Source organism: Aulonocara sp. 'chitande type north' Nkhata Bay, linkage group LG2 (assembly GCF_057382095.1).
Source record: "Aulonocara sp. 'chitande type north' Nkhata Bay isolate Kocher_YH1m ecotype deep benthic linkage group LG2, A_spYH_male_GT1.1, whole genome shotgun sequence".
NCBI lineage: Eukaryota > Metazoa > Chordata > Actinopteri > Cichliformes > Cichlidae > Aulonocara > Aulonocara sp. 'chitande type north' Nkhata Bay.
Genome location: NC_141345.1, coordinates 7,698,130 through 7,721,924, shown reverse-complemented (window position 1 = coordinate 7,721,924; position 23,795 = coordinate 7,698,130). Strand labels below are relative to the sequence as shown.

At 40.6% G+C, this 23,795-nt stretch overlaps 1 long non-coding RNA gene across 1 annotated transcript; it reads left to right on the top strand.

The window, feature by feature from the left end:
- The first annotated feature begins 1,119 nt into the window (after positions 1–1,119).
- LOC147337389 (uncharacterized) lies at positions 1,120–22,925 on the top strand. Its single transcript, XR_015124748.1, has 3 exons — positions 1,120–1,274; positions 22,380–22,495; positions 22,672–22,925. It is a non-coding gene; the product is annotated as an uncharacterized LOC147337389 (long non-coding RNA).
- The last annotated feature ends 870 nt before the right edge of the window (positions 22,926–23,795 follow it).

The window sequence follows — 23,795 nt, the reverse complement described above, 5'->3', positions numbered from 1 at the left end:
TGAGTTGGAGCACCAATGCCTCTAACTTAAAAGCATGTGCAGTCACTTTGTAATGGACTGTGGTCAGCTAGAGATCATCAGAAATACGCTCAATTGGTCACCAAAAGTGAAAAAAAAATCACTGCATTCACCGAAACCCAAGGTCATGGTCGCAGGAAGTCTGCTGTCCTATTTTTACTCTGATGTAAGTGAGCCATTAGCTGGGATCATGCCTGTGAAGGACTAGGTATTGTTTCTTTGGGCTTTTCTTAGTGTACTGAATTCTCTCTACAAATACAAAAGTCGGTTATTTCGACTGACTGATATGCCGGCACAGCTGTCTCGATGGACATCTCAACTGTTTTGTGCAGTTGGTGCACATTTATTGAAATTATCTGACAAAGAAAATAAAGTCTGCGGTGAGGTACAGATGACAGAGCAGTGGTTTCGGTGAGCAAAATTGTCGCATTTTATCAGTCTTTTACTTTGCACTAAAGAGCACGCCTGTCTGTGCCTCTGCACCCAAAAGCTTGCTAATGAAGCTTTATAACCAAGCTGCTAAATTTAGACGATCCCACCATCCAAATATGTCAATGTTGTTGAATGTTGGGAGAAAGCTTCTGAATCGCTGCACCTTCTGTTTTTAAACATAGACCATCACGGGAGGCTGTCGTGCAGAACGTAGTTATTGCAAAGACAATATTAACCCATCTGTAGATCAGACTGTTACAGAAAACAGGGGCTTTGAATTGGAGTAAAATAATATTCATTGGGATTTTTTTTTCCAGGTTGTTCTTTGAGTATAAGTGGCATACAAATTAGTTTATTAAGTTGAATTTTGTGTGACCTTGACTGTTGCCGAGCTTCTCTAAGCGATCCCGCAGTCATTTATGTTGTTAATTATGTTTCCAACCCACAAATATTTTTCTTTTTCAGGTAATTTATCCATAATCCTCTGTTTGCATCCCAATGGGTCAAGGAGCTTTGAGGCGCTGTTATGTGTGATTGTATCTCCATCAGGGTCACCTTGCACTTGCATAAAAACAGGGTTTAATTGTTCTCTTCCACCAGTCTCCCATCATCTTTCTTTTTGTTTTCTTCCAAGGGATGTTGAGTGGAAGGCTGATGAGAATAATCTACATGCCGGAGAGAGAAAGAGAGAGAGAGAGAGAGAGACAAGAAAAGAAGGAAAGACGGCGCAGCAAAACTTTGAGATGGGAGGTGATGATGCAAGTCAGAGGCAAGATGCCTAATACCCCCGGCTAACGATCCAGCAACTGGAATGCAAACCCTCGGTGAGTTCAGGTGGGGAGGTTCAGTTGGGGGAAGGGAGGAGAATTCTTCCCTTTCTTTTTTAGCAGGGACGTCAGGGTGTCACTCTGCTCCGAGGCCTTTGGTGCCATTGTCACTTCCTCTTCCTGCAGAAATAGCTCAGTGGCAGCAAGCGATGATCAAGGAGGGAGATTTAACATTCAGACAATGACTCTACTCTGAAAAGAGGAGTTTCATCAAAATAAGGAAAAAAATACAGCGACAATAGCTTCTAATTTTTACACACTTTGTTACCTAGCTACGGTATGAAAAATGATTTGATACCAAACTGCTACAAAAATGCAGTCATTGAAGGTTAACAGGATGTAAAAGGAATTAATTAAAGAACCACAAATGAACACTGTTATGTAGGTTTAAGGAGCAGGTCGTGCAGGACCGAACCTTTACCCCAATAAACTATTCTATTTGACAGTCTCATCAGAGTCACTTAAACACATGCATCAAAGAAAGGAGTCAACAACAGTTATGATACCAGGAGATGGCTTCAAAGCAGTGATGAAGATGCTGGATCCCGATGCTAAACAAAGTGTGGTCTGACCTTCACCTACACTTCAAGCACAGGAGAAATAAGGTCAGCTCAACACACACAGCTGCCCTCAAACAAACGGAAAAACTGAAACAGAGATTGTTTGCAGATCTGACCTCATAATTTGAAACTTTGAGTATCCATCAACTCATGCACTTTCCCCAAAAGACGCTCTCTACAGTCACCCAGCATCTGAACAATTACACAATCGCCTTTATTTGCTTATAGATCCATTTTTATTGATGATGCTAACATTCTCGCTGACGTCTCTCAGTGAATCCTGTGTTTTATGTTTACATTCAGAACCTATGACACGGTTTGTACAGTATTGTAATATATTGGTTTAACTCAGTGACCTGCATCCAGATTAATCATACAGTGTAAAGTGTCTGCGGTCACTGCTTAATGGTTTAGAAAATATCCAAAAACATAATCCTCCTCATACTCAGCTTCATCGGGCATGGCTTCTTTTTTTTTTCTGCCATTTTCTGTTTCTGTCATCAGAACCCTCCAGTATCAAAGGCAGTGCCGCTGCACTGTGAACCTCCCACAGAGCGCTGCGCCATCGTGTTACTCTGACAGGAAGGCAACGTAAACAGACGTCTTCATCATTCGCTGTGCATAAATTCAGATGAGCCTTCACCAGAAGTCTCAGAGGCTAGGCTTTTTATTAGTTTACAGTCCGGATTGGATCAGGTGATAATCATGAATGATTAAATGTGTGTTGTGTAAATTCAGCTTTTTGGATGAAAAACATCACAGCAAAAAGGAGACACCAAAAATAATAATAATAAAAAGAATCTGCCAACATCCAACAAAGTTCTAAAAAACAGATTTTCTCTCCATTGTACAGCTCAATTTCCTCCATCCTCATCTTTAATTATAGCCCCGATCTGCAGTACCTGGTCTGGGCTGCTGCTTCTCCTCAGCACACAATGAACACATAAAAACACAGGCGAGCTTCCCTTTTTATCTCCTGACACTTCAAAGGCAATCCATGCAAAATTTAGCATGCCTATTTTACCACCAACACGGCAGCTCATAGAGTGTCCTCTCTGCATCAGAGTGAAGACATCTCACCGGGGAGAGGTGGGCGGTGGGTGGAGGTGAGGTGGGGTGACAGGTGATTCTGCCACACACACACACACACACACAAACACGCGCACACACACACACACACACACACACACACACAAACACACACACACAAAACCAGCTCAGAAACTTATTTTGCAGCTCTCCAGCCTCCTGAACCTTTGAGGGAGACCAAATATTGCAGAAACATTCACATTTCTGTGAAAATACAACCAACAGAAAAGGTATATTTTAGAATATCATCTTTATAAAACTGTGACTGTGGCTTGTAGAGGTCTTTGTATTTTTTTCTTACATGCAGAGCTACTAAGTCTAAACCTGTGAAAACACATCTTTTATATTTATTACAATACAAAAATTCTCTTGAAGTTGCAGAGGTACAAAGCTAACATATACTGGACAGAACTGAGCTTAGTTTCACTAAATCCAACACTTAGTGTCATACTAATTCAATGCATCATTCAGTTCATTCAGTTTTATTTACATAGGACCAAATCGAACAAATTCCCCAGTACCTACAAGGACATCTAGGATAACAGAGTATTTATCGTTATGAAGTGGACTGCTGAATTATAAATGAAATGTAACGATTTCCACATTATTTAAAGAAAAAGTGTCAGAAAAAAAAGGTTTTTCTCATGTGCCAGTATCCTCGATAGCCAGTAAGTGCTCCACAGGGCCTCCGTCTTTCACTCAAATTCAATGTAGCTCAAAAACATTTCAGTGCAGACAAATCTCTAAACTTTCAAGGTTTTGCTAATCTTTCATGCAGAAAAAAAGTTTCCTGCAGAGCTGAAAGAGTTGAGACTCACTTCAGTTAGAATAGTGATCAAATCTTACTGAAGTCAGTCTTAATGTAGACAGGTCAGGAGTCAGACTCTGTCTGCCTGAAGTGTTTTTGTTCAATGGGCTTTTTGTCTCAGTCTTTCTGTATGAGGCAGCAGGAGGTCAGGGGACGGCGTTCCGAGGGCTCCGGAGAGAAGAACACGGAGTCTAATCTCACATCACATCCTACTGAGGGACAGCACAGCTAATGGAGTTTCAGTGAAGTTGCGGAGGAGGGGGTGGTGTGCAGAGGGCAGAGGATCCTTCTGAGGAAAAAGTTATCAGAGAGACTAAGCTGAGACAAACAGATGCTCATTTGTGTTCATTTAAGACCTTTTTTAACTATAATTTTTCGACAAACCATCATCTACTTTCTAAAATTCAGCATCTGCGCATAAATTACATTTAACTAGAATCAAGAAAAAAAGTTCATTCAATTATGAGGTACTTTTGTATAGCATGAACTTTTTAAAAGCATACTTGTCTTAAAAAAGAAATCGTGAGTATTCAGTCAATAACAGCCCAAGTCCAAGAAACAACCATCAAAGGAAGGAAAATTCATAAGTTATTAACATGAACATGAGGAATGAAATTCAATATTAACATGAGTACGTCTGTGTTTACCTGGGGTTGCACAGGGGGCTTTATAATTGCAGTGTGTGGAGTTTGTGTCCAATCATTTCTATAACTTTGCAAAACAGACACGTTGTCATCGGTCAGCTGTGTGGGCAAGAAATGAGCCAAATGCTGCCCACCTGTTTTTACTCTTTGTGGCACTTAATGTCGCGCTCAGTGTTTCCATTTTCTTGATAAATGGTCTGAAAATGAGCAGCCATATCCCCATTTTCAAACCTTCCCACATCTCCATCCTCTCAGCGGTGGCCAGCTTTTCACTCCGGCATGCACTGTGGTCATTTGCACCCATGTAAACACGTCTCGCAAACTACTTCTGACAGGCCATTAACCAGCCTTAAGCATGCCTCAGGTCGTGTTTATGCACACATAGCAATAGCAGTATTTATTCATATATGGCTCTTTTCACAAACAAGACTCACAAAGTCCTTTAAAGACAATACACAGCAAACAAAATAAAAAAACAAATAATTACAAATGAAGAATACACAGCTCACAAATAAAACTTAAAAGCACAAAGATAAAAATGCACAGAAGCAGATCTAATGCAAGCCCAACTCATGTCTTCTGCTGGCTCTTCTACAAATCCGCATAATCAGGAATTACTGTGCTCGTGCTCGATCACCCGGGTCCAGGAGACACATCCGCAGCATTCAGAAGAGTCCATTTCCCGCCTCAAATATTTATGAAAACATAATTAATAGAATTTACTATATCAGAGGTTCTTCTAGTTAGTCTGACTGTGGTTACATGAGTTTTCTCCCACCATCAGGAAAAGAAATTAATAAATAAAAAAACCCTCTCACAAGAGACCCTACAGATGTGCAATAAATATGTGAATAATAAAATACTGATTTATTTATTTTAATTTGAATGATGAATTTTTAAAATCATTGGCATAATAAAGTACAGTGTGCATAATAAAGTACAGTGATTTATGTAGTTTTAATTTAACTTTTTAAAATTTGATTAAAAAAATTCACTGGCTGGTATGCAGAGGATTTGGATACGGTTTTTCCCAACTGTTGAGCTGTTTTTGGCCCACCGGAGTCAAATTTATAGTTAGGAAATCCATGTTTATGTGACGTGTCAGTGGATAAAACTTAGGCTACATCCACACGTACGTATTTTTGAAAACACAGATTTTTCTGTGTGTTTGGACATTTTGTCCACACGTAAATGCCATCTTGGATCACTGAAAACTGAGATTTTTTTAAAACTCCTGCCAGGCTGGAGATTTGCCCATAGCTGGGTTTACGCGTCGACAAGGAAAACGGAGATTTAATCACACAACGTATAGATGTGCATTTACATGAAATGAATTTCTACAATGATAGAGACAAAATACTGTTGCTGTTAATGTTATATTATCTGCAGTTTTTACATGCTTACTTAGACACATGCAGTTACTGTCCCTCCATTTAGAAAGACCGCTTCTACGTGCCATCTTTGTTTACTCTTTCCCACCCAGGCTTCTAGACTTCTGATTGGCCAACATTTCTACATTAGGATTATATTGCCCCCTGTTGGTTTGGTATGTTTTGACAGCGTTTGACTTCGTTTTTTGCATTTACATGTGGACGGGATTTTTTTAAAAACTAAAACAGAAAATCTCAGTTTACAAAAATACCCGTGTACGTGTGGACATAGCCTTATATTCACCACTAATCTAGATTAATCTAGATTCTCATACTTTTTAAAATCGAACTGACAATTTTGGTGAAACAGTTAACAGTTTTATTTAAACTTTATTTTGCCCAGCGTGAGCAAGCACATCAAAATGAAACAATAGAGTTTACAAAGTAACATTCCTGAGGACAGAGGACAAAAAGGACAAAATAAAAGGTAATAATAATTAGCAGATGGAATGTATTATCAGCTGAAACTTGTGCCTCAAATGCTGCATCTGTAAAAGTAACAGAGCCGTAAGAAACAGCTGATGGCCACAGCTTTGATCTCCTTAGTACAGAAAACCCAGGGTTAACCCCAAAGTCACCTGGATAAGACTATATTAGAAGTCTACATGATGGTGTAATAGTTCAGAGAGGAGGGCCCAAACACAAAACCCTGGTATGTAGTGCAATCTTTCATCTTTAAGCTGAGCTCATACACAGAAAAGTCATAAAGAGTTACAAGTTATCACACAAAAACGTAAAACTAAGAGCACAATGAAGCAGTGCATCAGTGACTGACAAAGACAAACTGGGATGTATTTATATACAGTTAGAAGATTGATTGGTTAATTTGATGCAGTTGACACCGATGAGTGCAGGGAAAGGAGAGAAACAGGAAGTGAAGCTGACAGGAGCACAAAAAGAGCAGAAATTACAAAATAAAACAGGAAAGGACTTGAAACAGAAGGCATGACACGTGTGCTTCTACCCCCCCAAAAAAAATAAATAAATAAGTGTTACCCCAGTGGAAGTAATGGACTCAGACTTCAGTGAGCGGTTTAAAAATAAAGTTCCCCGATGTGTAAATTCACTAAATGCATCACCTGGATACTCAGATGCTCCATTGTCTGACAGTTTATTGATGTGCTTGGGAGATAATTTTCCACCAAAAATAATAATAAACAAGATGCAAACCCCAAACTGTCTGAATGTTCCAAACAGGAGCCTGTCAACAGGTAAATCTCTCCTCTGCAGCTTTACATATTCATAAGCACAGGCGAGCGTGTGCTGAAAGCGACGAGTAGAGATAATAAATTCAATAAAAATATGGAGCCGCGCTGTACGTAACACTCCGTTTTCTCCTCATTCAGGCTGTGGAGAGTCTCTGCGAGCTGAATTTCATCCTCCTGTTTGTTTACTTTATTACCTTGTTGCAAGTTTTTGAACAGCACTCCAAGCGATGGCTTGTCAATTATGCATATTGCATATTAATACTTAATTTTATTTGATTTGCCTTTCCTTTGCTGTTAATCCATGCACAAACAAGCGGCGGATCCGTCAGAGCGGAAGAAGAGCTCTGGTTCCAGCGTCTATAGGAAACTGAAATCGCCCCAAAACCACTAAATCTGAGTAATTAACTCCTTCCTTCACGCTTGGCAGAGAGGGGTTTTTATTTTAATGATTTGATTCACTGATCCTTTAAATTTAGCCCCGCAGGAAGAGATGCAAATAAAACTCTGTCTTCATTTATTGTCTTTGCACCCTTTTATGCTGCATATTGAATCAGGCAATAAAAGCCTCGTTGAATTTATGAAACACAAGAGCCAAACAATGCCCCGGGCTGACTCGGTCACTTGGCTGATGCTTTCAACAACAACTGTCTCCAAACGACTTCCTGTCACCTGACACGCCTCAAACCGGTGTGTGTTTGGCACCGCGTCCTGACATCAAGATGGAGCTTCAAAGGACAAAAGTGTAGTTTAAACCCGATTACTCAGGCATGAAATGACAGGGAGAACATACAACTGTGTGTGTATCGGTTTCTGAAGGTGGAGATAACACCTAGAAACACCCACGCTGATGCGCCTGATCGATATCCAGTCGAACTGTATCGCTGACGCCGCGGATAAGACATCAAACGAGGTTCCTGCCTCCACCTCGCCTCGCTTTATCGAAGGCAGCGCTCATCCTCCGCCGCTGATGGTTGTCATTCATTAGATACGGCTGAGTATGAATATGAATGTAGAGTATTTGACTGCCTCAACATTAACACGCTGAAGTCGACTGCACACGTTAATGTGAAGTGAGAGGGGATTCGGGCAGATCCTTTAGCTGAGCTGCTCTGAGAGATTAAAAGCTAGCAGGAAGTCAGTGATGTCAAATTAAAACCGTCACCGCTGATGGGACTTTTTATTTTTAAAGAAAATGAAGCCATTTCTGAGAGTTCTGCACTTTAGTGGAGTTTAAAGCTTCTGCTACTTCACTTGAGTGCTCCCCTTAACTTAACTACACTGTTGTACTCGCTTACACTTATGTGACACACACTCACCAGTAAAAATCTCTTCTAGAAGCCCAAAATCAGCATTGTTTAATCCAGCAATGCTGAGATTTCATCTGGAATTTCATACTGTACAGTGCTGTGAAAAAGGATTTCAGTTTCTGACATATTTGTCACATTTAAATGTTTAAATTTAATGGAGTACATACAAAATCTGTATTTTTTGACTATCATTAAGATGCATTTGTGCTCTGTTTGGGAGCCACAGGAGAGTTCTCCTTGCTTTCTTTCACATACTTTGTTTTTTCTGTGAAAGTTTGTTCTGATTTTCTGTCCTTGTGTTTCTGTGTCTCTGATTCTCTTAAATGCCATTTTCCTTCCTTCTTTTTTGTATCCTTGCCTCATCACCGTACACATACCAGCTGCTTCCTCTTTCCCTCGTTGATTTATTTCTGTCCTTTTCCATAATTCCTTCTTTCTTTGTTCCTCTTTTCTACTTTTGTCATCTTTTAATCAGCTTATTTCTTAAACTCTTTCAATCTCTTATCCTCTGTGTTTCATAACATAATTTCTTCTTTTTCTCTACTTTTCGTGTCCCCGTTTACGTTTCTTTCCTCTTCTCTCTCATTTGTCTTTTCTTCCTTCCTGAACCTTCTCAAACCTCCCACTGCTGCGGCTTTGTTTCAGTATAACACTATTGATGTGTGTTTCTGGACACAAATTGTCTTTTTGTGTGTTCATAGAGAGAAATTTAGACATTTTCAATAGTGATTTGTGTCAGTGAGTGAAAAGTCAATGGTAGAAGTTTCTGGTTGCACACCAGAGATCAAACTTTCCAGTCCCGCGTGGAACTGATGATTCTTGTGATTTCTTTGATATTACTTTTAGACCTAAGTTTTGTTTTCATTCATTGTTTGGGGAAGTTTAAGCAAAAAAACTTCTTGGTTATATTTAGCCAATAAAACTGTCTGATAAGCGTTACAATAAGATCCTGTTTTGGGTTAAATTGTTGCCACATTTCAAAGCTTCATTTTCTCGGTTGCCAGGGTGACGCATTGCCGCAGGAGTCTCAGGAGAACATACATGTTGTTCCCAGTGTATTAAAAACACTCTGGTTTCAAATTCATGCTGAAAAACAAAAAGAAAAATGATCCGTGTATCCGTGTACATCAACAGATTTACTGGATTACCGTCATTAGTGCACATTTTGCACATCAGGCTGGTCTGCCTGCTTTGTTCATCTTTGCTTGCTTTCTTTGTCCTTCTTTAGATCCTTGCCTCTATTTCCTTTTCTATTGTTTTCAATTCCTGCCTTAGATCTGTAAAGACCTGAATCCCCTGTAAATTAATATAATTTTTTTATTCAGTTGAACTTCCTTCTGGCTGAAATCTGATGCATTCTGATGTCATGAAGAGAAAAAAATGGGTTAATGTTTTTCAGAAGGAATGCTTTTTGATCGTGTGTGTGTGTGTGTGTGTAGTACTATCCTACTTTACCTCCGCTAATTGCAATTACCAGCGGTGGCCAGGGCTATTATCGTTTGACAGTTTACAGAAGTTTCTTTATTGCAGAGCTGAAAGCGTCTAAGTGGGTTAGGTGTCTTGAGCTTTTGCGTTGGTGCTCTTGACAGACTCCCTCTTCCTGCTTCTTAATTGCTTGCACCTCAGCAGGTCGGAGGTGAGGCACGAGCGCTTCCCCCCACCAGCGTCCCACCAAGGACTAATCTCGCACCGGTTAATGAAGCTCAAAAAACAAATCCAACGAAAAATTAACTCCTGTCACAGGAGGAGGGGGACATATGGAAGCCAAGATAGGCTGTCAGACAGACTGAACACCGAACCGCCAAACTCAGTCACAAAATGCACGTTGAGATTTACAGCATGACCACATTTCTTAGTCTTTTTGTTTGTTTGTTTGTTTGTTTTTTGAGAATTAAAGTTTTCTAAATAAATACATTGGATTTGCCAGAGAAACTGCAAACTGTTTATCCAAAAGTATGAATTAGGTAAATTATTTAAAAAAAAATGGATGGTAAGTGGAAAAAAAGGAAAAACCCCAATTTTTGAATAAAGTGAAAGTATTATTTTATTAATGATATTTTGACAAAGAATTGCAAAGTAAAGACAGAGACTTTATTACACGCAGTCCACCTATTAACACAGCAACAGAATTAATTTTTTTGGACAGCTGGTACGTTTTTCTTCCCTCCAATACAATCATCATCTTCTGGTGTCTCCACTGAACAAGCATCATAGGTTAGTTTCAAATGTTACCTGGAGCATCACACTTTTAAATTACAATACAGTTACTTAAGGCTATAATGACAATATAAAGGTCATTAGAAGGATTATTTAATTTAGTAGTGGTGCTTCACAGCAGGTGCCCAGCAGTACACAAAGGTGCACTTGTTGAGTCACAGAAATATAGAGCCTCAGCCTTTCTGCGCAGTTCACCTTTCACAAGCAGATATTTAAAAAAATAAAATAAAATCCTTTTTCCATGGCCTTTCTGTAGAGATTAAGCATGGCAGCAGCTGCTGCTCTTTGATGGACATTTGTGCCACATTCCTGCAAATGCTGCAGCTGTAGAGGGCAGTCACACCCCTGCAGCAGGTACACGCGTGCCCGTGCACGTGCTCGGGGGTCAGCAGTGGTTTATGGAATAATCTGTTAGACATAAATTAATTGTCAGAACTGTCAGCCGCTGGAGCAGCAGCTCTCGAAGAGACAGCTCTGGAAAAAGATTTGAAAGATGATTTGAATATTTTTCTGTCCTTCCCCTGGTGTCACATTTGATTTGACAGAACTTAATGGCTGCCAACATTGGAAATTCACCAGAGCTGGAATTAATGCTGAAATGGAAATCTCCTCTGCTGCTTTGCTTTTCCTTTTTTTTTTTACGTCTTATAAAAAGGGATCAAGAACTTTTGCCTTGTTAATACTTTCTTTTGTGTCTTTGATATTTTGTTAAGCCTCAGTGCCGGATACTTCAAATTTGTACAACCAAGAGAAGCTGGAGGATGGAGGGCTGTGGGTGTATGTGTCTGTGTGTCAGCATACTGTATTACACATTCATTGTTTCCATATTCACCTCTCCACCTGTGAAAAGAAGCCTCTTCCTCTTCTTACCTTCATTTTTTATCACGTTTCTCATTTTTAATGCAGCACCAGATCCACGGGTACTCCTGCAGCTCACTGTCCACAACATACATGCAGCAGTGGAAAATAACATTTACATTTCTGCTGCGTTCAGCTTGTAGGATCACGGCTTCTATTTGGGAAAAGCACTTTTTTGACAACTAAAATGACTGATGAACATATCAAATGTAATCTTTAATAAGACTGACCTTTCATAGTTGAGCAGTCTTAATTCTGCAGGATGCGATGATATTTTTGTGTTTTTAACATGGAAATTTGAAACAGGAGAATAAGGATGTAAAAACAGCGTAATTGCAGTCCTGCTCCTAAAACCACCGTTGATATTTTTAAGCTGGATTTAAAAGAAAAATAATTCAAATACTCTCACAGTTGTTCTCTGCACAGCTCTGTTCTCAGCTCTGTTTGCACGAGAGCACACAGGTTGTGATACTGTGCCGTTAATCTCTGAGTCATCACGCTCTCGATCTGCAGGTCTTCATGTAAAGAAACATCAACATTATGTCCTCTCTGCCTGCTGAACTGAGAGCGTCTCACAGATTCCCACACTTTAAGGTACGCTCCCACCAAGTCTGTGAGGGTGTAGGGCTGTTCCACTGTCAAGCTGTCAAGTGCATGAGGGCTCACTTGAAGATATTCTGAGCCTTTTATGCACACTGAGTGCATTCCTGCAGACCCTGCCTAAGGGAATGACCCACAGATCAAAAAGGGCTACCGAGGGATGACCAATGGCATTACAGAAAAAGATAAACGTGGAAGTCAAGACCGGCACTAATGTTACAAGAAAACATTAGCACAAAATAAATAGGAGTTTATTAATTAATTGGCCCTCACAGGGTGATGTCAGTACTTTTTCTCCAGGTTTAATGTTTTTACCTTATAAAATGACAATACAGGGCTATTCTTCTCTACCTGACCTACTAGCATAATGCTGAACAACAGCCAGGAAGTGGAACATGAACTCTGGTCGGTAAAACTCAGACAGTCAACCAGTATTGCATTTTAATCAAAAAACAAAGATGATGCTAAGAAAAAAAAAAGAAGAACAATAATAATAATATGAATTATTAATCATAGGTAATCAATAACCAGCCATATGAAAGAATCCTTATCAACATAAGTCTGCAAATAGTTGCTTTGATTGCATTTTCAGTCATTTCCACCTCAATTTCTAGGTTTACAATTAAAAGGCCCTATCATTGATGTGAATGTGACAGTTAAATTAAATTTACAGATAAAAGAAAAGAAAAAAATCAACATAGATAGCTGACGATGATATAAGCTGCACCTCATACTGGATTGGGCCAGTGCCATTCTTACTTTTAATTGTCTTTTAGGTCAGAGCGTGGAGCAATCACTAATCTGCTGCTGGATTGATCCAGTTCAACAACTCCAGTTCAAACCACATGATTTTGCTAGTTGTAGTTGGTCCTCCTCAGCCTGTGAAAAAGTTTTGTATCACTGAGTTTCGCCCCTTCAAGTGCAGCTGCAGGTATTTCCTTTGCATTTCAGTTTTAACAATGCAAACTATTATTCTCCTTAAACTCAAGAAACGTTTGTAATGTAAACTCATTCCCTGGCTGTCTTTGAGATGATTGTGTGAGTTTATTTTCTGGGTTTGTCCACTTGCTCTTATTTTTGGATGCAGAGAAGAAAGAGAAAGATGGGAGGATGAGGGAGATTGGTTTCAGAGCAGTAATCTGGTTTGGAAGTCACGCCTGGCCCGTACACTCCCAGTAAATTTCCTGCTGTAAATGGGGGCTAATGGGGGAAAGGTCTGTGTAATTCTCTCTCCATTAGCTGCTCCGCCTGGCCTAATTGCCCAGCCGAGCCTGAACAATTTTGTTAGACGTTGCCCGGGTAATTATGGCTGCTTTGGCTAAAAATAACAGCCCGAATCCAGAGTCAGGCAGCGGATTTCTTCTTTCTTTGTCTTCCAATTCAACCATCTCCTTTCTCCACCCACCAGCAAGCAGCTCCATGCCACTGGGACAGACTGAGCTGTAAATAAAATGAATACGGAGGCGGCCGTCAGGGCTGAGGGAATCAAACCACAGGCAGTTTGTTCCTCCATGGACCAGCAGTCTTTGCTGCTGGTGAAAAGCTGAAGGACACCAACAAGGGATGAAGCTCTGATAATCCAGCTGGAGCTGCCATCATGAGGCAGTTTTAACCTCCAAAGTGATGTAACTTCTCACGGTGATGGTGACTTTTTTTTTTTTTTTTTTTTACCATTTCACCATTCAGATCAAAGAACATGAGGCATTTCCCAAATGAATCCACGTACCTGAGACATCCACGTAAAGTCCGGGACTTTTGTTTCATCACATTTATCTCTTCCTCCTTGTCAATGAAATAAAAATGTCAGAGAGTAATTATTCTTAAAATGTGATTTTCAGTGAATCCGGCAAAACACAAATGCGATAAGGCATGTTAATGATAATACAGGTGAAGATCTAGTGCTTTACCATTCATTTTCAGCTTTCCTTTCTTGTTTGTTTTTTTGTTTTCTTTTTACTGTTCATGCTGTTATAAATCCAATCAATAATCAAAGCTGGGTATCTGACACCCACTGGAAAAGCAGTTTATGCAGGTGCAGCTGCTTCAGGTGAGGTCTGCATTATTCCAGGCTCACCGGCGTCCCGTGTGCTGACGGGACGTTTAAGGAAATTGTGACAGGAAAAGTTTCAGAGAGCAGCTTTCTTTCAAACTCTGACTGTGAGGAAAGTGTTCCTTTAAATGAAGACTCATGTTTTAATGTTCCCTCCATCCCTCCTTCCGGACAGATTTACCCCCGGCTTCGTGAGCTCCGTATTTATCCCAGCAGCCCGTTTTGCTGGCCTGGCACTTGTGTTTATGTAGTGCTGTGATTGTTGATTTATATTTTGACAGCATGCATCTGCGTATTTTGCTGATGTGTGTTTTTTTATTTGTGTATACATGCACACCGCTGGTTGTGTGTGTGCGTGCGTTTTTCTCTGCCTGTGTGTGTGCGTGCATTGCTAACAGAAGCTATTGACTTGTTGTAAAGCCGCGGTCCTTGAGAGTATTTATGAGCGAGGAAGCGGAGCAGCTCGGTGGCATTTTCCTGTCGCTGAAGCAGAACGACTCTCTCGACTCTCCCTCTCCGCTATGACAGCCTCTGCTGAGCAAAGAGACACATTTCCCAGAGTCTACAGTACTTCCTCCCATCTTTTAATCCCATCCACAGCTATCTGACAAATCCATATGGAAACTTATTGATGACAAGTATTGAACAACAACCGAGTTGAGCTGCAATCGACCTGGAAGCGAGGGGCCTATGAATTCTAGTCTGTATACAAACTGTCCTACAATATTATATTTTAAGAAAAATGACAGATTACCTGTACACATGGTCAGATAATGAAAAAAATGTCCTGCCATTCAAATATATAGGGAAGTTTTTAGGCTCATTTATCAAGTTGAGCTTGGTTAATCTATTCAAAGGTGCTCTGCATTTTTGCTGACCCGAATGCTTCGCATATAAATCAGTCTGCAGCCTGTTAGAGGAAACCGAGGGAGTCGCAGAAGGTCTCTTTATTTAAGTTCCATTACAATCCATTCAGACAGTGGTAATAAAAAGTGTTTATTACATGAAAAAGGGTTACCTGACACACACTTAAAGCCTGGCTAACTGCCCCCATTACACTGGGTATTACAGTGCAAAGCAACTACATCTTTGCTTTGTGCCATTACAAGATTCACTGATGGCTAAAGTCGATACTGTTTGACATACAGACATGAATCATGTGGGCTGGTGAAGTAATCTGGAAAGCAACCAACTGCTAAGTATAGTCACCTACTTGTCATTTAGATACTCCACAAATCTGATGATGATTAGTTAGCCGATTTGAAACAGTATTTATCCAGATAGTTTGGAATTCATCCAAACGGGTTGGATTTGAGTTCTCTCTGAATCGAATGACATGCTGTTGTTGACTGGAGGCTTACAACTGATTAAAAAAAGGCATTCTTCTGACTGTTGTTAATTACCATTAAGCTTACTGCAAGTGTGCACAAATTATTTGATACCAAATTTAGCACCTGGCTGACCGTAGTTTGCTTGCTAACATTGCCATTAAGCTAAATATGGAAAATAACTCAAATCTAGCTAGGTTTTCTATGCTTAGATCAAAATCATTTATCACATGAAAAGGGTTACTTGATGCATGTTAAAGGCACAACAGATGTTCTACTAATCTCCTATCTATTCGCACATTTGATTCAGCTTTTCATTTATTTATTTGTCTTTGTCAGCTCACTGACATACTGCAGTTTTGTCCTCCCTGAACCTCCATACCTCTCGTAATGCTGCATGTCAATGACAGATCCAGACATGACCTGCAACAGATGCACAGCTTAATTCCCTGTGCACACTCTAATGGAGACAAATGGATGAGTCAGGAAGCGACAGAAGGTGTCGCACATCTATATTCATCTAAATTTTCCCAAAATTGTGTCTTTATAGCAGTTGTGCATCGATGTCGACATATAGCTGATACCTGCTGCTGCTCTGTCGGAAGGCCTGAACAAAGAGCTTCTCTATTTTTTCTGACAACGTTTATATAGATGTCAAATTTATCCTGAGTTAGACGGTATCAGTCTGTCATATGATTATAACATTTGCATAGAGGGATATTCAGCTGCTGTGAACGCAATGATTCAAGCCAGACACAGAGGGTAGCTGGTGGAAAAGAGACAGATGACTTCTCAGTGCTGATGCAGCCCCAAATTAGTGCCAAACAGAAAGAGGGGAAGTAGAAAAGTGATATACTTTAACTTCCAGACTGTGACACTGAACATAAGCACACAGAGTATTTCATGAAACTTTTGTGTAGTTGCTTGTATGTGCTTCCTTTAGTTGAAAGGTTTCAAGGTCATATAGCTCCTCAGAGTTTAGGATATGAAAGAAAGTCACTGACGGGATCAGACAGGGCAAACTGCTGCAGAGCTGGAACTGTAGAAGAGCCCATTCAGGCTCACGAAATATACTAAAGGTATGTGGACAAGAGATTTTGCCAACACAAGAATGTCAGTGTTACATTCATGCATCTAATTTCAGTATTTCCAGAGGATTATACATCCTGCCTATAGAGCAGGAGCGTGAACTTTGACTCTCTTGAAATCTGATGGTCCAAATAATAACTCCTCACTGAGTTCTCACTCGTTTTTCAATTTGGTGTAATTTAAATGCCACCACATTTAAAGACTCCTGGAACTGCAGAGTGATTTGTATCAGCTAGCTCCGTCTCTAAGGATGGATGAAGGTCTGTTTAACTGACTGTGTTCCAGTTAATTGAAAATTTGTTGGATGGTTTTGTAAGTTTAACTTTGTCTAAAATATACTCGCCTGCTGCAGCATTAAAAGTCTTCACGTTCTTCCTCTGGCTGCCTCCATCGTGCAGTCCAAAGACCCGACTGTACGTGCGTGAATGTCCGCGGGAACGGGTGACTGTCTCTCGGTGTTAGGAGCCTCCAGGGAGCGCACTGCCTCTCATCCAGTGTCAGCTGTGATAGGCTCCAGTTTGCTTACAACCCTGAAAAGATAAGTGGTTAAGAAAATTAATGGATCATTGATCAAAAGACATAATTTGGTTTTAACTTTGATCCACTCTAAACCCAGAGTACCAAACCGGTCTGGGTGTCTGTCGCCACCTTTTCAAGCTCTGGAAACCTCCTGAGAGACCCTCTCTCCAGTGTTCCCTGGGTCTCTCTCACCCTTCTGCCAATTGGAATGTCTGAATATCATCACCTAGGAGCTATCCAGGAGGCATCATAATCAGATACTTTTTCATCTAGATTCTTTCGAAATCAAGGTGCAATGGCTCTACTCTGAGAACCACCTATGGTGTAGTCCCCCACCATTTCAGTGAATCTTATCACCACCTCTTGCATATTCCAGTCACTGCTCACGGCTCATGCCCACAGGTGAAGAGAGAAGCATTGATCAACTTGTTAGTCAACAGCTTTGTCCTCATGCTCCCTTCTCTCCTTAAAGTGAGGACGAAGCAGAGAAGTCTGAGTTCCTAGGGTCTCCCAAGGAAAACTGCTCCTGAGTTAGTTCAGACTAACTGCAGTTCTAAAGACTCCTGGGATGAGGAGCACAAGTACCACGCCACCTTGCGTAGGACAGGGAAACAAGTGCTCCATCCTGGAACCAGGCCTCGGGAGGCCTTAGCACGTGGGACCCAGCCTCTGGTGGGCAAACACCTGCAGCAGAAGCTGTCGGGTTCTGGTGCTTGGAGGATCAGGTGGAAGTCAAATGCAGTCCAACTATTTATAAGTTCTTAATTTTGAGACATTTCCAAAATAACAATTTTATATTTGGTAATTTGTTTTATTGTGGTTGTTTACTTTCATTTTTAACAAGATGTCACTAAACCAGACAATCTTTTAGAAACAAATATTTGACCTCAGCTCAGGCCTTTTTAAAAACACCAGCATTTCTTTCACATTAATTAGTTCGTAGTAGGTAGAGGGCTAATTACCTGAGCTCTATGTAATGACACTGTCTGAACTTTAGCCGCTGAATTCTAAATGAGAATTGGCTCTCATACACACAAACAACAATAAAAGGTATTTAACAGTAATTGTCTGGCAGCAAAAAAAGGGGATGACATTTCAGAGGATGGCGTCGCTGCTAATTGAGCTCAGTTTTACCTGAAGATTTATGAAGACGCTAAAGAGTGAGTTGTCCTCAGCTCTGCAAGGACACCCTGCACCTGAAAGACAGGAGGAAAGACAGACGACGAGGCAGAATGCCTTTTAATGTGCACACTCTCAAACGCACATAGAGGTTGGTTTTTATCTAGTGGTGAAATATAGTACTGGGATTGGGTGGGTTTGGGGGAGTAGGGGGTGCCAACACAAGGCTGTTGTCTCAATTGGATTCATCTCAAAAGAAAAGAAACACAAACATGGTTCAGTTTAACTAAAACAGGCCTACTCTCTCACTTTCTACTGCTTTAAAAAAAAGAGAGATGTGAACTGCACGCCTCTAATTACTGAAACTGCAAAAATGCTGCGGCAAAAGACAAACAAACAAGCAAGCAAGGTGACCAACATCATTTTAACTCAGCAGCTATCATTCTGGATAAATGTGCCTGTCATTGAGGTGTATTGTCTGTAAAGGTTATAAAAACCCTGAAAACTCAAGAGATAAGAAGAAAAACCTGTTTGGGAAGGTGAAATCCATCTGTGGCTCCGAGTTCAGACTCTGCTTATCTGAGTCTGTTCAACAGATGGGTCAAATCCAGTGTCATTTAAACACTGTTTGCCCAGTTGACTTACTACGCTTCCTGCAAACACTCATGGTGTCTCGGCATGTTTTCAGTTGAGCAGGGAGTTTAGAGACAGATGCCACACAGTGCTGCTAATAGCTGCAGTTCATAAAGACAGTTGGTATCACCTTGTTCCTTCAACACAAAGCCTAACTCACAAAGTGAGTAGGCTTTGCAAGTAGGGTAAACCCTGGTGTAATATAAAAACACGAGCCTTCCAACATCCAAGAACCACCAGTAATGAGATTTTTAGCTCTTTACAGATCCATATAAATCGGGAGCTATTGGCAAAACATCTAAAAGCAGTTAACACTGTATATCTTAAACACACCTATTCAAAAATGAAAGGAACAAATGGCTGACTGGCTTTTTGGCCCGTTTGAGATGGACAGAGGAGAAGCCACAGAAACCAGATCTTGTGAAGAGAGACCCAAGCAGAAACGTGAACGTGGGTAGCTCCTAGGTGAGGTTTACTGGACATGTCCTCCTGGGAGGAGGCTCTGGGTAGACCCAGGACATGTAGACATGTTTCTTCGCTTGCCTGGGAATGCCTCTGTGTTCCCTCGGATGAGGTGGAGGAAGTGGGTGGTGGTCAAGCTGCTTCTTTAAGGTGTATTAATTCAATCCACAGACATGGATACCTTTCAGTTCAAATCTGTTTTATCTGTAAAGCACCAAATCAGGTGTAAACAACAGCTGCCTTGAGACACAACATACCTGCCTATTAGTGCTTAGCAAGAGACTAAGAAAATTTCAACTGGTTATTAAGACCAATCCAAACTTCTTGGATGGTTGCATCATGCAGTAGGTCACATTGCTTCTGAGACAATTCCATTAAAAATCCTCCAAAGAATGTATCAACAGCACAAACACAAAAAAAGAGGTAGGGTCTAGCAAACACTGATTGGTTCAGTCTAAAGCAGCCACACCCCTAACACCAGGAAAGTATCGAGACAAGATGCTGGGCTTTGTAACGCGGGTCTATGGTCCCGATCAAAAAATAAAAGCTGTTATTGATTCTGAGGCAAGTAGGAGATTCAGTCATCATATTAAATTTTGCTGCCATCAAAGTTCTTCTTTATTCAACCTAAAGACAAACAGGATAAATGAATGGGAGTAAATCAGAACGCGAGGACACATTTGCAGCCACAGCCCTTAAACAAAATTTCCTCGGATTCAACTGGGAATCGTAACATTCCAGTGAATTACAGAAATGTCCTTTCCCAGGTTTTATGGCCTTCCAGCTTTACGGCTGCTGTCCCCACAGGAACAGTTTGGAAAAAATTAAACTGTGCTACTGCTGGAAGCTTCTGCAAAGAAATCCGCACGTACTAAAATATATAAAAACAGCTTTCCTCTTTTTTCTCTCTTAGGTGCGCTGGTTTGGTCTTATCTCTGAATGACACTGAAAGTTTTAATGTGTTTATCTAGTATAAAGACACATATTTGGGATTTTTTTGCCAGGAAATGCCTCAAGGTTTAAGGTTTAGCTTTTCCTGATGCCCCTGAACACAAAATTGTTTAAAAAAAAGAGGGATAGAAAGAGGGAGGGGAGGAGAAGAGAAAGTAGTTGTGGCCTTGTACGAACTAATCACTAGTTAGTACCTAAAAAAGTTAAACCATCCTCTACACTTCTTGAAGTTAGTGTTGGTGAAAAAAAATATAATCAAATTTTTAAGCTAGTGGTTAAAGATTTCAAGCAGCCAGACCATCAAGCAAAGTCTTTTGTTGGTTAATGCTCTTCAGTACGCATATAAGAACTTATATATTCAAGGCTGCAATGAAAAGAGAAAAATCCACAAAGCATCTTCTTTTGTTTCTTTCTCAGAATTTGAAAGTCAACAAATCAGGACAAAAATAAATATTAAGGTTTGACAGTTAATATTAACAATAAGCAGCTACAGTTTGGGTGTTCGGGTGTGTTTTTACTTCTGTCTTGTGAAATCTTGCTGTTGTTCTGCCAGTTTTTCTATTTAAAAAAAATGGTTTCTTCTTTTTTTGTTTGCTGAAGTAAATAAAACTCTGGGCCAGGAACAGGCTGATTATTGAAGACTGATTCCTGCTACAGCAGACAACATTTTGCGTCAATAATCTGTTGAGCTGAAACAGGAGCTGAAAAATACACATATCTATATACTGGAACAGATTCATTATCATTCGTGTGTGGGACCTCATCGTTGCAGCTTTTGATCAATCACCTCACTTAAATCTGATCAGAGTAAGGAGTGTTTACTGTAACAATCAGCATCAGGCTTTCACATCATCACCTTCATATCTAGAATCTCTCCAGATCTGTCGCCTCGTTGGCAGGTCGTTATCCTTCTCCCAGTGTGTCACAGTGAGGCAGCCCTTGGATTTCATTACGCCACTCAGTGATTTGCAGAACTAAGATGGAGCGGGACTCTAAAGGGTGACAACTGGCAGCATGTCGGCCTGTCCATCTTCCTCTGCCAGCATCATCCAGTTCTCCACCTCTGCCACCAAGAAAGACGACATAATGGAAGGGAGATGGAGGCGTGGTGTAGAAGAGGAAAAATGGGATGACAGCAGAGAGGAGAGAAGAGAAGGAGGGAGTGTCACATCAGGTGACATTATTTTTTATCTTAGATGGCAAAAAAAATGGCATGTGTTTGGGTGGATTTCAGCCAGTGATCGTGTTAGTGTATAAAATCCGGCGCATTTCAAGGGTGACAACATTCAGGCTCACCATATTTACTGTCCCTTGTGAACTACAGTTGTCATCCTTTCACAGGCTTAGTGTCTCTGGCATCCCAGCTAATGAGTAACATATAGGTAAATTTGTTTAAGTTGGAAATGGTTGGCTGATTACTGTTAGCGACCGATCTGCTGCCGAACGGTGGCATGACCCTTGTGGGCACAGTAAAAGCAAACAGAAGGGAGATAAAAGGTAAAGAAAATCTCATGCCAGGCTCCAGTGCATTCACCAAAGAAATAACCTTGGTGTCCTTCCTCCCTGACAAAGCTTCAAAAAAGAAGGTTGTCCTGCTCCTGTTATTCATGCACACACTACCAGGCATAGGCCCCACTCGCAAGCCTGAAGTGATTGAATTTGACAACCAAACAAAGGGAGTTGTTGATACTTTGGGTGGCAGTAGCTCAGAAGGTAGAGCAGGTCACCTGCTGATTGGAAGGTTAGTGGTTCGATCCCTGGCTCCTCCAGTCTGCATGTCAAGTATCCTTGGGCAAGATACTAACCTCAAGTTGCTCTCTGATGCATCCATCGGAGTCTGAATGTAGTTAGGAAGCACTAAGTATAGAAGAAAGTGCTTGTGTGATTGGATGAATGTGGCATAGAGCACTTTGAGTACTCTGGGAGAGTGGAAAAGCGCTATATAAGAATCAGTCAATTTACCATTTAGATGTGTGTTCACTATGGCTCTGAAAGAAAAACCAAGAGATGGCGTGATCAGTGTTGGTGTGATGAACTCGTGGATCAATCGCAATGAGACTACAATAAAGAGGTGACAACCAAATGCAGAGGAGGCCTTATATACAGGCTTTGGCACTGGCACTCATCAAACCATTGGTAGAGGAGAGGCTCCCCTCTTCAAATCTCTCATGTCAACTCAGAGTCCTTACCTGTAGCGTGCTCGACATCCATACACGTGTCACTCTTGCAGGTGAGGCAGGACCAGTGGTAGTCCCTTGGTGAGGTGTGCTGGTGAGGTGAGGCTTGGACAGGAAGTGTGTTCACGCCATTACTACCCTGCGTGTATGGACTGCATGTCAGGAATAGGTAAGTAAGAGTGGTCCTGGAATTTGCATGTTATCCTTATTTAGTGCAGTGGTTAAGAATAAATATCACAAAGTGGTGATTTCCAAGAGAATCCATATGGTGAAAAAAATATTTTAGTCAACTGGTCATTTTTACCCACTCAAAAAATGCAATTTTTTTGTTTCTCTCTCCTGCAGCTGTTAGCATGTCAAGGAGACTGTGCCTTCACCAGGGACGTCTCAAATGTCCCAAGAATGGGTGGACCAAAGACCAGCTTTCCAGTGTCATTATTTTTTTATTTTTTGTTTTTTGTTTAGGAATCTGTTTGTTCTCGAATTCCTAATTTTTCAATAATTTTGAAGCATTTTTAGGGTCCCCCCATGACACTTTTTTTTTCATTTTGTTAGACATGGCACAGTTGAAAATAAAAGAAGACCACTCTAATTTTTCACGTGTTGTCCTATTTGTATATATTTTGATGACAAGTACTTTTTGTTGGGTATATTATATTGGGTAAAAATCACCCGGCATTAGTGATGGTGTTACAATTTATAGCGACAGTGTTCTAGGGTTAATAAACACTTTAAATAAGGGTGAAGTAAAAGGAATGATCAAAATCAAACTATGAAGAATATATGGATATACTGGGTGACTGTAGCTGCTGTGACTGACATTTAAACGTGAACAATCACAGCACAAAGCCAAAGGACAGCATGTGCATATCTTAGAGAATTTAACTGCATCCCAAACACTGCTGGGGTCTCAGCCTGCCCAGGAGTGACACAGAAACTGGAAGCCGGTGCACGTTTGGTGAAGTTTATGCAGTTAATCAGTGGTTAGATTTGTGTACACATCTAAAGAGCTGAAAGGGAAACTATTTGCATATTCATAAATCCAAGATTTTTTTTTTCAGAGTGAAGACATACACGTCATTTCATGTCACTTCTTAGGGTTTATGCTAAAATCATGCAAATGACTTTCAAAGCAGAGTATTTTTAAGGAGCCATCGCATCGTCAGGATCACATCTAAGAAAAGAGAACATGAAGAATTCTTCGGCTAGGGTTCACTGAGATTCAGCCTATGTGAAAGCCGTGCCCTCGCCCTCTATACATAATAGACCAGCAGCCAGCACACTATGATAACAATACACGGTCTCTTACATGTAGGGCACATCATCCAAACATTCTCCAACTATAAAATGCAAATATTCATATATCTCCATGCAGAGGTGAAATCTGAGAGGAAACACTTTACCTGAAACTGGGTCTAAAGATGTAAATACAATGACAAACCAGGCTGAAGCTTGTCAGGCTGGATGCT